This window comes from Macrobrachium rosenbergii, chromosome 3 (genome assembly GCF_040412425.1).
Source record: "Macrobrachium rosenbergii isolate ZJJX-2024 chromosome 3, ASM4041242v1, whole genome shotgun sequence".
NCBI lineage: Eukaryota > Metazoa > Arthropoda > Malacostraca > Decapoda > Palaemonidae > Macrobrachium > Macrobrachium rosenbergii.
The window spans coordinates 64,462,114-64,478,396 of NC_089743.1; the positions used below are offsets into that span (position 1 = coordinate 64,462,114).

Consider the following 16,283-nt stretch of genomic DNA (forward strand, 5'->3'; position numbering starts at 1 on the left):
GTTGTTGAATTCTTCCAAATAATTGACGACTTTGGATAGGAATATCCCCATTATGACAGAACAGCGGAAACTCTGACTACATCCAGAGCCAACTTTCAAACTGATATAACTTAATTTTTATCGCGAAATCAGAATTACAGCAGCGTTATACTACGAGACAAATTACTAGGTCGATACAATTATTTACTTATTTTCGTGGTGGTAGGGGTGGGGCGAAGAAATACAACTACAGTCGTGCTACACACTTGGGTTTTTGCCACTTTTCGTAACAGAGATCGACTTTATTTATTTATGGGTGAATAACGATTCGTTATTAAAGCTTCAAGATACGAATATGGACATAAAAGTATTTTAAACTACTAATCCATATTCTGCGTTAAGAATAACGCACAGTCGAGCAACAAATGTTAAGTACTTTTCAACACTGAAAGTGAAAAACTCTTTTCCAGCATCTGTTCCTGACTCTTATCTGGTGAAGACGAGACAGATTTAGAGGAACAGCGAGGCAACATCTCACACCTGACGTTGCTTCTTCATTGTGTTTTCATTGTTTTCTTGTACCATTAAGTTAAAAAAAGAAGAGATACCTATCATCTGGAATAACAAAAAATATCTTTTTTATTTTACACTCTGGGTTTACTTCCACGTGGAAGAATTCAGCACATTAACTTGTCAAGCAGTCTATTTATTGCCTTTGTTCCGAAAAAAAGATTAGAATATTCATATGCTATAAAGGAATCGCAATGAACACAATAAAAGAATGAAAAAGAAAGAAAACCCGACAAAAATAAACGGAACTGAAAGATAAGTCAAAAGAATTGAGGTAAAGGGCGGCGGGACATCGTGACCCCTCAACAGAATGTGGTTACACTCTATGTAATAAGTAAGTAATGCGCCGAAGTTTCTTTCAGCACAATCGAGTTTTCTGTACAGCATATAATGCTGTATGAAACTTTCTGCCACGGCCCATGAAACTCTTAGCCGCGGCCCATGAAACTCAGCCACGGTCCGGTGGTGGCCTCAGCCACTGTCCGGTGGTGGCCTCAGCCACTGTCCGGTGGTGGCCTGTGTTGTTGGTACCTATAGCGGTGCCAGAGGCACGATAATGGCTAACTTTAACCTTAAATAAAATAAAAACTATTGACGCCAGATGGCTACAATTTGGTAGGTTTGATGATTGGAGGGTGGATGATCAACATACCAACTTGAAGCCTTCTACCCTCTGTAGTTTCTAAAATCTGAGGGCGGACAGAGAAAGTGCGGACGGACAGACAAATAGCCATCTCAATAGTTTTCTTTTACAGAAAACTAAGGAGTAACATGCACTATCTCAAGAAAAAAATATTAAAGGCTTTCAGTCTTTTACGTCGAAGCATAAATATTAATATTGTTATATTACTTTTTATATAAAAATTAGTCCCTTGTTTGAAATTACATAAAAATAAAACAAAAGTTTTTACCGAGTACGTGAAACTTCCTGTAAATAGCTTTAACGTAAAAACAAGCTATTAGGAGCAAGGAAGGAATAAATTTGAAAGATATCTAAATAGGAATGCCACAGTCAACCCAGTCACCAGGTGTGTCAGGACTTTTCCCTAGGCTAATAACCAGCCTTAAACTTGTGATGACGTCATAATATTTTTAAAATCTTGCAAAGGCCTCTTTACGAATATTATTCTTTCTCTTCAAACCACAAGTATAAAGTTACTGAACTGAATACAGAATTTAGGCCAAAGGCCAAGCACTGGGACCTATGAGGTCATTCAGTGCTGAAACGGAAATTGACAGTAAAAGGTTTGAAAGTTGTAGCAGGAGGAAAATCTCGCAGTTGCACTATGAATCAATTATTAGGAGAGGGTGGAAAGCAAGATGGAAGAAAGAGAATATGAAAGGAGGAACAGTAAAAGGAACGAAAGGGGTTGCAGCTAAGGGCCGAAGGCATGCTGCAAAGAATCTTTAGTAATGCCTACATGAGGTGCACTGACGGCACTACCCCCTTTGGGGACAAGTATAAAGTAAGTCAAAGTCTTCGGCAGATATTTATGAATGTTAAAATGTAACTTGCTCAACCGAACGGAAATATGAAGACTGAAAGAGCGACTGTTACTCAGATCCGCTTGCATATCATTCTGGCTGTAACGCGTGTCTTCGTACCTTTTAGTTTTCTGTAAAAGAAAACTATTGTGCCGGCTTTGTCTGTCCGTCCGCACTCTATTCGGTCCACACTTTTTTCTGTCCTCAGATCTTAAAAACTGAGGCTAGGAGGCTGCAAATTGGTATGTTGATCATCCACCTTCCAATCATCAAACATAGTAAATTGCAGCCCTCTAGCCTCAGTAGTTTTTTTTTTTTATTTATTTAAGGTTAAAGTTAGCCATAATCGTGCTTCTGGCAACGATATAGGATAGGCCACCACCGGGCCGTGATTAAAGTTTCATGGGCCACGGCTCATACAGCATTATACCAAGACCATCGAAAGGTAGGTTTATTTTCGGTGGCCTTGATTATACGCTATAGCGGCTGTACAGAAAATTCGATTGCGCCGAAGAAACTTAAGGGCATTTTTTACTTATTTAATAATGACCATGACTGTATTCGCGCGCCTCTTGGAAAACCATTAACTTTATTTAGAGGCAAAGAACATTATATTTCTGTGTTTAAGTTACCGATAAGAAAGAGTTGGAAAACAATATCTGCTACTGTTAGCACACCTGCAGTTCACAAAATGTATTTCGCGAAAATTTTTTCAGGAGAAGGAACCAGGACAATATTATTCTCACATAATTTTGCTCTGTTAACTTTTTTAAGCGCAGGTAGTGGAAATTACAGTTATGCAAACAAAGCAAATAGGAAATTTTCAGTCTCAGGGTATTTCTATTACCCCGCTGCTGTAAGATTTAACATTTCTCTCACACAAATTTATGGTTACTTTCTTACTTTGCACATACTTTCTTTCATATGTACACTCAGTCCTCCGAAACTACAGTATCATTCATTTGCAATAAACACTTTTGCAGTATGATATTTCAATTAAAAAATAGTCGAAGATATCACTTCACTTCATAAATAATAAAAATGAAAGGAGAACATAATATAATGAATAGTCTGCGTTCTTTTCTGTCCCAATAAAATACTAGAAACACGAACTTGAAAAGGACCATTATATATATATATATATATATATATATATATATATATATATATATATATATAATAATGTATGTATGTACTGTATGTATAATCTTTCACCATAAAACTTTCCCCCTATTGGAACGGGGTGGCGCCAAAAGGCGACACCATTCTGGTTTCTCAGCAAGTCTCTAGGGATGAGGTTGCTAGCCACGTGCTCTTATTCTTGACACCAGCAGAGGAGATCCTGGTGCCTATTTACAGCTGGGTTGACTTGTGAGCGATGGTCCCGGATTGAACTCGGTCCCCTCAATCGCCAGTCAAGCGCCGTACCACTCAGCCTCAGCACCCACTCTCTCTTCGTATCTCTCTCTCTCTCTCTCTCTCTCTCTCTCTCTCTCTCTCTCTCTCTCTCTATATATATATATATATATATATATATATATATATATATATATATATATATATATCAATAGAATGATCCACAGTGATACTGTTGTTTATCAAGAACGAAATGTAATTGTAGAAGTATTTACAGAGCTTAAAGCTCTCGTCCATCCTTCTGTGGACTTGATCACTAAACAAGAGTATCACTGTGGATCTTTCTATTGATAACTCAGAAGCATGATACAGTGTTTTTTTTATATTTATATATATATATATATATATATACATATATATATATATATATATATATATATATATATATATATATATATATATATATATATATAGAGCTACAAAGTATTGCATGAATTTGCGTATATGAAATCACATCACTCATATGGAGCCCACTAGAGGCGCATCTGAATATAGCCTTGTAATCAAGAGCAGGGGAGAAATAGAACGGGCTCCACTTTAGCGCATTTACTGGCCTCTCCTTGCCTCTTCCTCATCCGCGGGCGAGACCAGAGACGAATTATGACTGCGACGTTTGCTTGCTTGTGCATCTTGTTTCTTTGTTTGCTGATGTCATGAGGTAATACGGTGATAAGATACTGGTTTCCAATTCTGATTAGTTCATGATTAGATTAAATGGTACGACTCTCTGTGAATGAAAACAATCAGTTTGGGATTTTCATTTCTTGATGGGAGGTTATAGTGGAAGATTTCAAGGAGCACACACACACACACACTCATACATGCCTATAACAATGTAGAGTAAATGGCTGAGAAGAAGTTGTCCAAGAAACAAATCTCGGGACTTAAAGAGACGGAGAACTGTGACACTGGTACAGAAGGGTGAAAGTGAGAGGAAGAATAGCGAGTTACGGCCGTACCATGAGCAGTAATACTTATGGAACACTAACACGCGCGCGCACACACACACACACACATATATGCATATATGTATGTATATATATATATATATATATATATATATATATATATATATATATATATATATATATATATATATATAGAGAGAGAGAGAGAGAGAGAGAGAGAGAGAGAGAGAGAGAGAGAGAGAGAGAGATATGCTTGTATTTGTTTGTTTCAATATTTCACCAACCGAATTGGAGACATTTTACAAAACTTTCATATTATCATTTCTTATCCAAAATTGGCCTCGTGCTTCATGAAGACTGTCATTTTAAATGCTAAACAAATGCTTGGAATTATAAAGACTTATAAAACACTCGTAATAACCTTACAAATACTTGGAAAAACTAAGCCTTTTGAATCAAAGAGCACCAGTACTCGCAAAAGGATTACATTCCCGCCAATCTACAAAGAACTTATTTATTATTATTTTTCACAAAATGAATCCTATTTATATGGAACAAGCCCACAGGGGCCACTGACTTGAAATTCAAGCTTCCAAAGAATATGGTGTTCATTAGGATGAAGTAAGAGGTAAAGGGAAATGCAAAAAGAAAAATTCTCACTTATTAAAAAAAAGGAAAAATAAATTAATAAACTAATAAATGGATAAAAATGTATTAAAACGAAAGGAGAATAGTATTAGGGTAGTAATGCACCGCATCTTCGTTTGAACTTTTGACGTATCAATTGCACGACTTCCTCAGGAAGACTGTTCCACAGTACAACGGTGTGAGGAATAAAGGTAGAAGAAAAGACCTGTTAAAACAACTACATTAGTACCCCCTGCGTAAAACGCGACTACATTCTCAGCCCTTTCCTCTGAACAGTGAGTCTTCCAAACCACTCTTCCACATTACTCTTATACTCTGACGACGTTAATTGCAGTTCTAAACCAGCTCAGCTGCCTCCCCTCTTCACGTGAACAGGCCTCTGGCTACAGCTATATCATTACGGGGACGCCGATTTCAAAGGGGGTCTTATTCGGTACATAATGTCACAGTGTTCCAACTCTCTCTCTCTCTCTCTCTCTCTGTCGTTCGTTACCCTGGCCAAGTCTGGCGGAGATTCGAACTCTTGATGAAAGAAAGTGGTTTTATGGTAGATCTCTCTCTCTCTCTCTCTCTCTCTCTCTCTCTCTCTCTCTCTCGTTCGTTACCCTGGCCAAGTCTGGAGGAGATTCGAACTCTTGATGAAAGAAAGTGGCTTTATGGGGAGAGAGAGAGAGAGAGAAAAAAAAAGAATAGTATTTGGCAGATGTCATGGCGAGCTATTTGAAATCAAACGACAGATAAAATACAAGCTGATGTATAACGCCCATCGTAGAGAATCCATGGCAAGAATTTGGATAACTAATTGAAAACACACACACAGATATATATATATATATATATATATATATATATATATATATATATATATATATATATATATATGTATATTCACAGATAAATATTTATAAGTCACACGAGACATCTCCAGTCAATGTACTGAGCCATTTCAGACCAGCCATCACGTGGACCCCCAGCTTGAGAGGCATGTAGTCTCTCTCTCTCTCTCTCTCTCTCTCTCTCTCTCTCTCTTTATATATATATATATATATATATATATATATATATATATATACATACATACACGATAGTTTGCCTTTTATTTCATACGTGACTTTTTATACTGACAAATATTAAATAACAAATGACCCATTAATGTCTAAATGAATTTAACCTTAGAATAAGTTACACCTGAGGGGGTGTTCCCACTCAGACAAAGATTCGAACCCAAGCCTTTTTGAGCTGAAATTAGGGTAATAGTGATTTTAAATACTAGAGAAACACATACACATACATTATATATATTACTGTATATATATACATTATATATATGTATATATATGTGTGTATGTGAGTTAAGTCGTGTAAAGCGGCTGATGCTGTAAAACTTTAATTGCAAAATTATTTAATCTTTTATTTATTAATTACAGCATAAATATGGCAATGTGTTTTACCTGTTGTCTCTGGGGCATGTCTCTAATGGTGTATACACACACATACTATATATATATATATATATATATATATATATATATATATATATATATATATATATATATATATATATATATATATATATATATATATATGTACACATGTATGTATGTAATGTATGTATATAAAACCAGTCATCCTTTATACTTGCAAGAAATGGCTCTAAAAAACCAAGACATAAGTCACTGCAGATTCTAAGAGATTTCTACTGTTCTGGCCAGTTTGGGCGCCTATGTGAAAAGTCACATGGAACTGATCAGTTCCGATGTGTATAATAACAAGATATACTCGTAGAATAGAATAGAGCAGAATAGAATATACAATTTATGCCGAAGGTCAAGCGCTAGGACCTATGAGGTCATTCAGGCGTAAAAGGAAAATTGAGAATAAAAGGTTACTTAAGTGTAACAGGAGGAAAACCTAGCAGTTGCACTATGAAACAGTTGTTAGAGAGGGTAGAATGGAAGATGGAAGAAAGAAAATGAATGGAGGCAGAGTAAAAGGAATGAAGGGGGCTGCAACTAGCAGCCGAAGGGACGCAGCAAAGAACCTTAATGCCTACAGTGCACCGCGCGTGGGGTTCACTGACGGCACTATCCCCCTACGGGGATATAACAAGCTATGTGATGGTAATATTACTAGAAATCTCTTAGAATTTGCAATAATACAGCTGTCAAATGAAAATAACATTAATTTAAATCTAGGTCTGCAAACGCTTGGCCCCATTCTGTACAATGTAGGTCTGCATACCACTCTGCTTGAGACCATTTTGGGCCTACTGATGTCATCCGTAAACCCTGGGAAATGAAGCATCTGTGGATCACACTTCTGATCTGGCTGAACGGGGGGAACACGTACACGTCTAAGTTGTCCCACTGATATTGAAATGCCTCCTGCATGATGGCTTTCCTGTTTGGGACTGGAGAGCGGTACAGGGGGATATTTATAGGAGACACTGAAGAAACTCACTAATCCTTTTTTAATGTCTTTTGCAGCTCCTTGGTTAATCCAGTACCATGGGCTAACCCAAGACAGTTGTCCTCGAGGTCCACATAGCGGTTTAAGTTGTTCTTAATCTGAAGAGTTACCTCAATTGTACGGACCTTTGTACACACTGAAATGGTCATATACTCCTTTGACCTCTGTTGTTGTTTGTAGAAGCTGAGTCTTCGCGGGATTGTTTTTTCCATTGTATGTTGGTCACTCGAAAATGTTTTAAGAGTGAAGGAAAAAGACCTTGCGTTTCCTTGTCTCAATTTCATCGCGGTCATATACACCCTGTTTATATTTTGTATCACGTTGTTATTCCAGTGCCAGAGGATATATATAAATATATAATGTTTGTGTGTGTGTAAAGTACACAAATGTATATATATATATATATATATATATATATATATATATATATGAATATGTTTTCCTGTAATATACAGTGTAATATGAAAATAGGCCCATAAAACACTATTTAAACGTTGAAACCAGTGCCCGAAATATATGGTTTCAACGTTTAAATATATATATATATATATATATATATATATATATATATATATATATATATATATATATATATATATAGATATATAGAGAGAGAGAGAGAGAGAGAGAGAGAGAGAGAGAGAGAGAGAGAGTCTCTTCTTTTAATGCACTCAAGTTTGTTTCAAGAATGTTGTTGCTTATTTTTATTAGAACTGAGCAGGAATTGCGACAGTCTACTGGGGGCTCACGACTGCCTTTAAAAAGGTCCCTTATCTCAAGTAAACGTTTGGAAGAGTCATTATCCATTATCGTATAACTACTCCCCTGACGTTTCGTATTATGCTAAAAATGTCTGAAATTTTATACTTGATGTTCGTCTAATTTGTTCCGTACTTGTGTGTGTGTGTGTGTGTGTGTGTGTGGCAAAAGAGAGAGAGAGAGAGAGAGAGAGAAGAAGATACATACATAGGATATATACAAGGTAATAAAGATATATACTGATATAGTAGCATATATACTATGTATATATGTATATATATATGTACACAAGTTTTTAATTTTGTTTGAATGTTAGTCTTATATGTCCCGTACCTCTGTGTGTGAGGTGCTGTGCAGAGAGAGAGAGAGAGAGAGAGAGAGAGAGAGAGAGAGAGAGAGAGAGAGAGAGAGAGAATATATATACACAAAATTCATATATAGACTAAACAAGCTAATATATGTACATAACTGCAAATATACAAGTCTTTACTTATACTTAATTTTGCTTAATGTTCGTCTGATTTGTTCCGTACTTCTGTTTGTTTGTGCCGAGAGAGAGAGAGAGAGAGAGAGAGAGAGAGAGAGAGAGAGAGAGAGAGAGAATACATAGGATTCATATATACAGTAAACAAGCTAATAAACATATATATATATATATATATATATATATATATAAATATATATTATATATATATACAGTATATATACTGCACTAATATAGTAACATACAATACATAAAATTATAGATATACATGTATTCAATTACAAACCTTCCTTCAAGCACGACCATCCTAAGGTGACCCAATCACCCCACGTTGTTACTTGAGTCATGCGTACACCAGCATATAAAGCGTATACCAGCATATAAATTACCGCGGTCTTAAAAGACCTTGTAAATGACCAGCAGCACAAACCATATATACCGGGTACTTGAGAGATAAGATTTGTTCCTTTGTGCATCTTTGATGAAGGATTTGTATTCCTGCAAATCCTAAAGGAGAAATTTACCCGCATTGTGCAATGGAGCTGTCAGGATATCTTTCTGGGTTTCAAAGGCCGACTCGTTAATGGGAGCTAAATCTAGCAGATTTGAAAACACTCCGCGTAATGGTTATGCTTTCATACCCGCGTGAGAATCTGGGTTCAAGCGCTTGCTTGCGTGCTTTCATGACTGAAGCAAGCATCCTTTCGAAGACGTGACTGCTGCAAGCGCGTACGTGCAAGCACCGACTTTCAAGATTGTACGTGTGAGCGATAGGACTCACATACAAGCAGCCCGTATCATTCTATTTCGACCCACATTCCACCATGCGTCAGTTTACCGCCTCTCTCTCTCTCTCTCTCTCTCTCTCTCTCTCTCTCTCTCTCTCTCTCTCAAAAGAAGCAGAGTTTTTTTAGATGATAATAATCTGTTTAGCCGCTCAGTTAAGTATCATCCAAATAAGAAAATATACAACAGTTTCAGTCACCTGGTGAGGGTGACGAGCTCTCTCTCTCTCTCTTTCTCTCTCTCTCTCTCTCTCTCAAAGAAGCATAATTTTTTAACGATAGTAATCCGTTCAGTCACACAGTCAAGTGTCATCCAAGTACGAAAATATACAACAGTCTCAGCCACCTGGTAAGGATGACGATCCTTTCTCTCTCTCTCTCTCAAAAGAAGATGATGAGGCAGATCCAGTCAATCACACAGCTGAGCATCATCCAAGTACGATGCGAAAATATACAACAGTTTCAGCCACCTGGTAAGGGTGACGATCTTTTCTCTCTCTCCCTCTCTCTCAAGTTGGAAAACAAATCTCCAGTAGTCAAGTTCATTTCGATTTCATTACGATAACGCCTCACTGACACTGCACTGCCATCAATGGCGCAATGGCATGCAAGGTCACATGCCCAATGAGTTATTGCTGAGTCATGTATGTACTTCTTCACACCGACTCCCAACTCCTTCCTTCTTCTTCTTCTTCTTCTTTGCTTAAAAGCTACGCGGCCGCGACTAATCGGAAAGGCCCTTTGCGCAACTTCTGTCGGAAAAAAAAAAATGTGACAGAATCGTGACGTTTGTCATGTTGTGTAAAGCATTTTCGTTGGTCACAGGTTAATTTGAACATTCCTACGCTCTCCATACGAAAAACACTTACACAGTCTCATGGATGTGTTTCTTAATAAGTCTCTCTAATGTCCGAGCCTTCGGTGATGAGTCCTGAAATATCATATTTTGAACAATGCAAGGTGACTCATCTTGGCTTCTCCCGCGGCGGTATGAAGCGGTACGACCTGGATAATGTTGTCCAGAGTCATGGTCTAAGAATAATGCCAATGGCTTATGGCAAACTAATTCATGGTAAAAGCTGCCTATTCCAGGAGGGTCGATTGAATTTGGTATCGAAGCCTCTTTATTTGAGGCAAAAGAGCAACTACGTTAATGCTTTTGTGAATATCATAACCACACAATGTTTACATATGTTATTATTTAGTTTGGTGTAAAAATCATCAAAAGGCCAAGGGAACAGGAATTACTGCAAATAATCTTAACCGATTTCGGCACAATACCAACACCACTCCCCCTCAAAACAAAAAAAAAAAAATGCACTGTAGCCTACGAATAAATGATGTTGCCGTTATGAGAAGAAAATATAGCAGTTAATATACTACAGCAAATTCGTTATAAAACAAAACATGAGGACAAAACTTGTTAGACAGAAATGCAACGAGTGATTGCAGAGAGAGAGAGAGAGAGAGAGAGAGAGAGAGAGAGAGAGAGAGAGAGAGAGAGGTGGTAAGGAGGAAAATAATGAAGGTTGCGAGGACGTTTAAGTACAAAGGTATTGATACTTTGAATTTGCGGTTAAAACTGAGAGCGACCAGAGACACAAAATATTACTCACCAGTTCCATCAAGTAAGATGAATAATGAGAAGGATATGAAACATTTATCTGGTTATGGAAAGGGGGAGAGGGTGACCACTCACTAGCTGAAGTGGAAAATTGCGTGACATATGGACAGTGGGAGTGGTACTAAATTTCACCAGAGAACACTATCGCAATAAGTTCTGGAAGGGTTTGGCAGCTAGAGGTACTAAATGGTATTAGATAAGGAAGGGTCGTATGTTTCAGTAAAAATAGGAAATAATGAGCATTATGTTAGATTATGTTATTGGAATGGAATGGAATGGAATATAGATTTTAAGCCAAAGGCCAAGCGCTGGGACCTATGAGGTTATTCAGCGCTGAAACGGAAATTGAGAGTAAAGAGTATTGAAAGGTGTAACAGGAGGAAATCCTCGCAGTTGTACTATGAAACAAATGTTAAGAGAGGTTGGATAGCAAGATGGAAAATAGAGAATATGAACGGAGGTACAGTAAAAGGAATGAAAAGGGTTGCGGCTAGGGATCGAAGGAACGCTGCAATGAACCTTAAGTAATGCACCGCGTGAGGTGCACTGATAACACTACCTCCCTACGGGAAGAGATTGTTTTTGCAGAACAGATGGGGTATTAATATTATGTGGCATCTTTAGAGGAGGGGTGTTTGAAGGTATGCCTAGGTACTACGCGACGGAGGGAAAACTGTAAATAGAAGGTTGATTCAAGGAGAAAGCCTGGGCTCTAAAAATGGCTATAGCCGCTTGTTTTGAATCTGATGCAAATTAAGTTGACCACAGATCTCTCACTATAGGTATCGCTCTGTTTTGTTTCAAAGGTATTAATGTGTTTATTCAATCATCAGGCAACAATAGGTGGATTTATGGATGTTTGCTCTCTCCTTTATTGTGTTGTCTTTGTTAAATTTATTCTTCCAACGCCTTCTTTAAATTTTTTTGTTTGCTAAGGTTCACCAAATTTGATTGATTTCTTTCCATAATTTCTGTTTTAATTCTCTTCGTCTGAAGTTGTTCAGAAAATTCTACTGACTTTCTTCAAGGATCGGCTTTCAATCACTACATTTGCTGTTGTTCACATATTTCTATTGACTTTCTTCCAATATCTGCTTTGATTCTCAACGTTTGCAGTTGTTTATCAATCTATACTGTCTATGTTTCATTCTACAACAACCTACTTTTTCCCACGAGTTTTTGCTATCATCTAGTCCACAGACCAAGAATATCTTTATGGGAGACTTCAACGAGCTTCTCATTCTTTTTAACTTATAGAAATTATTCAGCACCCAACGCATGTTCCATTTCATCACCAAGTTGCTAATCTTCAAACTACTTATACAAAGTATCTTTTCCCCCTTAAGACCTCAAACAACTTTTAATTTCTGTACTCGCTTCTTCTTCCGTTAGTTACTAAAACACAATGCCAGTATCAGCCCTTTTCCTTGCTTTTCTATGGGATAGGGTTAGAATGGAGGATACTGCTTTGGTACCCAAAACCATAATCTTGTGACACCTTAGACTGGTTATATTTTCAGAACAGCTGCTGAATAAAAATTATAAAAACAGGGAAGCAGAGGTCACAGGCGCAATTCTTGCATTCAGTGTAAATCTGACACTGGTTATTAGAGTTAGAATATAAGATTTAGGCCACAGACCAAGCACTGGGGCCTATAAGGTCGTTCAGCGCTGAAAATGAAATCGAGAGTAAAAAGGTTTGAAAGGTGTAACAGGAGGAAAACCTCGCAGTTGCACTATGAAACAATTGTTAGGAGGGGGTGGAAAGTAACAAGGAAAAAAGATAATATGAACAGTGATACAGTAAGAGGAATAAAAGGGGTTGCAGCTAGGGCCCGAAGGGACGCTGCAAAGATCCCAAGTACCGCGTGAGGTGCACTGACCCCCTACGGGAACACCAGTTATGAAAGTGAAACATGAAGGATAAACTGAAGATATAAGAAAAGGCACAAGAAGTTAAGAGAATGAAAAGACACACTGATTTGGAGTAATTCATTCAGTTATTCTACTTTAGGTCGTGGCTATGAACAATGAGTGGTGAGGTATTTTAGGAGTACATGATCAACTACTGTATATATGACAGAATTCTCTAACCTAACGTCACTTCATGCACAGTATAGTTCTCCTTTGCAAGCACAAACGAGTAAAAAATGCGCCGAAGTTTCTTCGGCGCAATCGAGTTTTCTGTACAGGGTATATAACTGTATGAAACTTTCAGCCGCGGCCCATGAAACTCAGCCACGGTCCGGTGGAGGCCTGTGTTGTTGGTACCTATATCGGTGCCAGAAGTAGGATTATGGATAACTTTAACCTTAAATAATATAAAAACTACTGAGGCTAGAGGGTTGCAGTTTGGTATGTTTGATGATTGGAGGGTGGATGATCAACATACCAATTTGCATCCCTCTAGCCTCGGTAGTTTTTAAGATCTGAGGGCGGACAGAAATGGTGCGGACGGACAGACAACGCCGGCACAATAGTTTTCTTTTACAGAAAAGTAAAAACTGACTAATATCAAAATCAGTAGGTCTCTTGAGCGATACTTAAGCGGTCACCTTCACCAGAAGGCCACTTCACCGATTAAACATTTCTGACAGTGCTCAGTGTCATTAAAAGTATACTTATGCATTCCTATGAAAATTACAATGTAATTGTTTTAGTGGGAAAACTTACCAATTTGTGAGGAAAATGCTCGCAAAACGTCGTGTAGTGGTCTTTGCGTTTTCCTCATTTCTACAAATGGTCTTTCAGGAAATGGAAGTTTTTCCTGTAGGGTAGTTCTAAAATCCATCCCACCATCTCTCGAACTCTCTGCTCAAAGTTACGCAAGAGTATCAAGCTGCTAAATATGGAATTCAGAATAAATTCGGTAAACTGTAAAAGACCTCAACAGTCTTTCAAACTACACCATTATGTGACATAATCCGATTTAATTATCTCATAATGGGATGGCAGCACTAAGAGATAAAATTATATCCTGCCTAATTATATCAATATCTGAGAGACAATGGATATATGCATATATTCTCAGACAATGATGGCTGTGTGGTTTAAGGCGTCACTGTAGTCCAGAGTTCTTGTCTTCCGTGGTTCGAGCCCAAGAGGCGACGAACTTATTATCAACTAAAAAATTCCGCTTCGGGTAACATATATGAAAGTATATTATTTCCGAGGAAGAGCGAATTGGATATTAAAGGACATTTGTAGCTTAATGCTTGTATATGAATCACGGTGATGTGATATATATATATATATATATATATATATATATATATATATATATATATATATATATATATATATATATATATATATATATTATGGATCTTAGGCTTTGCAGTGACTTGCGCATCCGAAAGTATGAAGAAACCGAGAAGTTAAGAGGGCAACGTGGTTATTCCGATTACATACGTATCTGGTAAGAAACTGACCAGTACATTCTCTCTCTCTCTCTCTCTCTCTCTCTCTCTCTCTCTCTCTCTATATATATATATATATATATATATATATATATATATATATATATATATATACATATATACATACATTTATTTATAAGGTCATAAACGATTAAACACTTCGCAAGGATAGTGAGGGTGTGTCTCTTTCAGGCTTATACATATACCCTTTTTCATGGTTAGGTAGTTAAGTTGCATCGTTCTGAGGGTTCGAATCTTGCCACGGGCGTCAGAATTGTTCCATTTAGTTCTTCCTTTGGATCTTAGCCTTTGTAGGTGACTAGCTTTTCCATAAATTGTGAAGAAATCGAGAAGTTAAGAGGGTACTGTGGTCATTACAATTACATACGTACCTGGTAAAAAAAGTGACCCGTAGATTTTATATATATATATAATATATATGTATATAATAAGTTAAGTTAAGTATATCTTAGTTTAACCAGACCACTGGGCTGGTTAACAAATATATATATCTATATATATAAATATATATACGTATATAAATATTAATATATATATAAATATACGTATATATATATACATATATATATATATATATATATATATATATATATATATAGGCTATATATATATATATATATATATATACTACTGTATATATATATGTGTGTGTGTGTGTAGATAAAACTTCAAATATCGAGAGTTAAGTTCATTTTTTGCCAACACTGATATAATATTGCAGGACCTCAAACTACGATCAGTACCGATGTTGAACAATATCATTCCATAGTTGGCAAAACTTCATGACAGGTATACATCGAAATAAAAAAAAAAAACTATATGTGGCTTATTATCACATTGCTTCTAAGATAACCACAGTTAGCAACGTCCCTGAAACTCGACGTAATAGTAGCTAGAGAATAATACACCGATCTTCAGCTGATGTCACAAAGGCCGTAGCAACACTGGGAAGAGAATGGACGCTTAATCACTGTTTCCTTCCACGATGCGATGAGTGTCCTAAAGACGTCATTGAATTACATGAGATAAGAACATCTCACGCCCATTCAAAGCTAAGCTAAGCTACGCTCGCTGGCTCGCTCGCGCCCGCGCAAATGGGTCTACCGGTAGTGACTCATTTAACCGAGGTTATGCTGATGCGTAAATCTGATTTTCGTGTTAGATCTTCTTCTGTCGCCGGGCTGCTTAAACGTCGAGTTTGGACCCTCGGACACGCGTCTGTCATTTTCTCATTCGGAGCCATCAAGAGATAACTCGGAACACGCGCTCGGAGATCATGCATCAAGTCGTGCGTAACTGTCGTGATCGGTAAAAATAAAAAGACACCTTGACTGCGTCACCGAAATTTTGCTAACGGCACAATACCTGTTTTCAAAATCTTTCCTCAGTTCTAATTATCAACCTATATAAAAAAAAAAACAAGTAAAAATGCGTCAGTTTCTTCGGCGCAACCGAGTTTTCTGTACAGCTTATAATGCTGTATGAACTGTTGGCACCTATAATGGTGACAGACGTACGATCATGCTAACTTTGACCTTAAATAAAATAAAAACTACTGAGGTTAGAGGAATGCAGTTTGGTATGTTTGACGAATGGAGAGTGGATGATCAACATACCAATTTGCAGTCCTCTAGCCTCAGTAGTTTTTAAGATCTGAGGGCGGATGGATAAACAAATAGCCACCTCAATAGTTTTCTTTTACTGAAAATGAAAAAA

General features: G+C 37.2%; 1 protein-coding gene across 1 annotated transcript in view; it reads left to right on the top strand.

The window, feature by feature from the left end:
• The window catches only part of LOC136856630 (uncharacterized), a 53,294-nt gene that overhangs the window by 534 nt on the left and 36,477 nt on the right, over positions 1 to 16,283 (top strand). The window lies entirely within an intron of this gene.